The sequence below is a fragment of the Tupaia chinensis genome, unplaced genomic scaffold, assembly GCF_000334495.1.
Source record: "Tupaia chinensis unplaced genomic scaffold, TupChi_1.0 Scaffold000093_1, whole genome shotgun sequence".
Classification (NCBI taxonomy): domain Eukaryota; kingdom Metazoa; phylum Chordata; class Mammalia; order Scandentia; family Tupaiidae; genus Tupaia; species Tupaia belangeri.
The window spans coordinates 9,064,348-9,068,722 of record NW_006159555.1 but is presented as its reverse complement, the minus strand read 5'-3'; the positions used below and the strand labels follow the sequence as shown (position 1 = coordinate 9,068,722).

General features: G+C 35.4%; 1 long non-coding RNA gene across 1 annotated transcript in view; it reads left to right on the top strand.

Moving 5' to 3' along the window:
• Positions 1-2,989, top strand: part of LOC102471616 (uncharacterized) — a 3,518-nt gene extending 529 nt beyond the window's left edge. The window contains exons 2-3 of the long non-coding RNA XR_333773.1: positions 1,078-1,309; positions 2,964-2,989. This is a non-coding gene — a long non-coding RNA (uncharacterized LOC102471616). The remainder of the gene's footprint in view (positions 1-1,077; positions 1,310-2,963) is intronic.
• Positions 2,990-4,375: the final 1,386 nt, after the last annotated feature.

Sequence of the window (4,375 nt, the reverse complement as noted above, 5' to 3'; positions counted from 1 at the left end):
AGAGAGAGAGAGAGAGAGAGAGAGAGAGAGAGAGAGAGAGAGAGAGAGAAAGAGAGAGAAAGGAAAAGTGAGAAAACAAGTTGCCAGGTTCAGGACTCAAAACAGGGTCAGCCATGTGGGAGTCCAGTGCCTTAACCACCATGCTACCTGCTGGCTCCTCCAGTGACTTTTTAAAGATAGTTGATTGCGCCTTTTTTGAAGATGATTGGCCTGTTCCAAGGATTCTACCAATCCATGTTAGGACTCATATTGATCATAGCTCCTCACTGGCCATGAGAGACCTGCTATCTTACCACACCTAGCTCAGTCCTTACAAAAGTAGAATAATCCTCATGCAAACTGAACAAGGGGCTGTTTCTTTGGCCATTCTCTTTATAACCCCAATGTTTATGTGCACGCAGAGAACAATGAGGATCACTTCTAATGTCAGAGAGTTGACTCATAACTAGGAATGAGGTGATAGGAGGGGCTAGGGAAGGTTTTTAGGGCTTCAGTGACCTCCCTTTCCCACAACTGATTCCTCTTTCATTTAAGGTGATTTTCTATTTTGAACAAAAAATGTTAGTTTCCATCTTCCTACATAGTTGTTTATGCTGAATGTGGGGCTTGTCAGATCTCAAAATCTCATATCCCTGTCATGTCACTTGCTATGGAATTTCCTCACAAAGCATTGATCTGACATTGTATGGGTCTAGATACCTGAAACTACTCCAGAATATACCCTGTTGTCTCTAAGGAAACCTTTCAGGTGCAGCCATCCTACTTTCTAGAACCTGTTTCCCCAGAATCTTTATTTGTTCAGGTAACATTTCCTGGATGGAATTAAACTTTCAAAGTAGCAAATTACTCAAATTTTCCATATGCATTTTGTGCCTTGTAAATAGTGTCTTGATGCTGATGGTACAGTCTTGGGGCAGGGGGAGGTTTACCATTTGGGACCTAGAGATGGCGCCAACCACATAGGCTGAGAAGGACCTGCCAAGGTGAAGGTGATGGATAGGTTTGCACAAGGGAGGAGGTTATTTTAATAAGGTTTATCTGAGTTAGCCTAGAATAACCAGCTGCCTGTATCCACAGGGAGCACCATTTGACATAAATGAAGACAAGGACAATGATCAAATCTGAAAGAGAGTTAATTGAAAAGGAGTAACTTGCTGTAATCTGCAGATTGAGCTTCTTAGGAGGATTCAGGGAAGCCAGAGTGAGTCAAATGATGTTACATAGAGGTATTTTCCCTGGGAGACACAACACCATAACTTTATTGACCTCAAATCAGGAAAAAGGCCAACATCATAGTAGCTCAAAGGGGGTGAGTTTCCAACATATGCATCTCTTAATTGTATTGTTCGTTAAAATGGTGTTTCTTTTTTTTCTTAAAGAACTAGACAAACTTTTAACAAACTATCAAAGAATAGGGAATGAAAGAGTGAGTATTAAGTATTCGACTCTTTTTCATCTTCTAGCCAAATAGCATTTTGGTTGAAAGATAAAGAAGTTTGGTTAAGGACTCATTTCTTTCTTACTTAATCTGGGAATCAAGAATTAATAAGCATCTGTCTTGAAAGAGCCATTAATTTTGTCTCAGTAACTATGAACTACATACCATTTATTCTCTACCATGTCATCTCAGTCTCTGTTCAAATTCATCTTTTCAGACAAGTTGTCGAACCACCACTTTATCTACATCAGCATCTCTTTCATTCGCTATCAGTAATGGTTCAGATACATTTTTCTTTTCAGTATTCAGTACTAAATGATATATAATTGTCTGCCTATCTTCTACTCTGCTTCACTGTGACCTCCATGAAGATAGGAATTTTATTTAACTTACCATTGTATCTTTAGCACCTAAAATAGTGCTTGGCAGTGTTAAAATGAATGACCAAATACCACAGGCAAGAATGTTTACAATTTTTTCCTCATAAGCTATAATCACTTTTTTCTTTGTTTGGAAAACCATTTTATTACAGATTTCTTCTGTTCTTTCATAATGAAACAATAACAAAGACCATTAAAAGTACCACTAGCAATAATTAACCAAAAAGCTAATTATACATGTTATACTGGGGATTATATAGAAACACCAAAAAATTAACTACTGAAGAAATAAAAAAAAAATGCCACAGAAATGAGCAGCCTAATATAAATATATTAGAAAGTAAGCGAGGTAGAGAAAACTGTGGGAACTACCATAAATTTTATCTTACGACTGTACAGATGATTTTGTTAGGCTAATTAGCTTTTATGAATGAGCTATGCTGTGACTAGCTGCGTATTTGAATAAACTGAAGTTTTTATTAAACTAATGATAGATCCCTATGTAGTATAAGAAATAGTAGAAATCTTGTGTGTCCTTTACCTGCCTGGTTTTCAATGGTAACATTTTGCAAAACTATCATACAAAATCAGTACTAGGATATTGATATCAATACAATATAACAATATTACTCAGATTTCTCCAGTCTTACTTGTATTCATTTGTGTGTCTGTGTGCATTTTGTTGTGTACAATTTTATAACAGATATAGGATGCTAAGTTTGCCATTAGAGACAAGATACTAAATAGTTCCATCACCACAAGGATCCTTCTCATTCTCCCCCCTTGCCTCCTCTTCACAACCAAAGGCAACAACTAACTAATCCATTCTCCATTTCTATAATTTTGTTATTTTGATATTGTATGGGTGAAATAATAAACTCTGTTAGTATTGTCTTTTTTCCAGTGAGCACAATTCCCTGGAGATTGATCCGAGGTGTTGAATGTATTGATAGTTAATTATTTTTATTTCTGAAATTGTATTTGATGGCATAGATGCACCTCAATTTGTTTAAATGCTCATCAACTGAAGGACATTTGGGCTATTAATAGCTTTGGCTTTTACAAATAAAGCTGCTGTGAACATTCATGTACAGATTTCTTTGTGAACATAAGTTTATTCTTTCTTTTATATTCTTTCTTTTAAGCAAAACACAAAGGGAGAAAAGAGGAATATTAAACTATTCTACCAAAAATACATTGCGAAACTTCTAGCTGTAAAGATTTATTGAATTTTGTACATTTGCGGATAGACTCTACGGGGCAAATTGCCACCATGTACCTTCTAATGTGATGCACTGAAGAGGACATAACTTCACTTAGGTATTGTTCCTGCCAAAAATTTATGACCTGAATCTAATCAGGAGAAAGCTCAGATAAACCCAAATTGAGAAACTGTTTTCAAAATAAATGGCCTATACTCTTTAAAATGTCAAGGGAGACTAGAGGAGGCTAAGGGGAAACAAAAACTAAATGCAATGTGTGATCCTGGCTTGTATTCTGGACCAGAAAAAAAAAATACAAAGAAATAAACACATTACTGAGACAATTGGTGAAATTTGCATAAGGTCTGTAATTTGATAATGTTATATCAGTGTTAAATTATAATTGTGTTGTGGTTATATAACTGTATGTCCTTGTTTTCAAACACATATATTGAATGAAATATATCTATCATTTTTTTCTCACAAGGTAAAGAAAAAAATTGTACACACGTGTATGTGAAGAGAGAAAGAGAGTGGTAATACTGATGTAGCCAAATAATAGTAACTAGTGAATCTGGGTGAAGTGTATAAAGAGTTTTTAAAATTATCTGTGCAATTTTCCTGCACTAGATTGCAGAATGTTTGAGAAATCAAATACACCTTACCCATTTGGGAGCCTCGCTACATCAGAGCATTATGTTGGACATAGGATCAAGCTCAATAAACATTCAGAAAAGAATCCCACATGGGCAAAGAGAAGGAAGACTGCTGTTAGGCTGTGGGGCAAGAGATGTTGCCCAGGCAAATGCTCTGTAAGGACAGTTCAGAAAAATATTACTTGAAACACCTTGGGATTATATGAAATTCCCTTCATGACTAAGTTGCTCATTCCATCTCCCAGAACCTTGACTGTTTATTTGATTTTCATGTATTAATTAAAGTATTAAGTGGCATTTTTATTTGCTCTTGACTTTTCCTAGTTGAAGTCTGAGACTAGATTCTGAACCACATCTTTCACCCATGTTTGCTGGCCTATGTTTGGCCATTTTCTTGTGTATTTCTTAAAATAAGAAACTATATTATTTTATTTTTTTCATTAATGTATGTCTGTTTTGAGAACTTTGCAAATATAGGCAAACATAAAGAAATACTTCTAAGCTTACCTTATTGAAATTCCCAGTGAGAACATTTTGGTGTCTCTTTTTATGCATGAATGCACATACGCTTATCTAACAAAAATGTGACCATATTCATGCTGTTTAGTAATTTCTTCCTGACAGGTCGATGGTTGTTCACATCTTTCCATACGATTACATATTATTTTCATTTATTTATTTATTTATTTGCATCTCGAC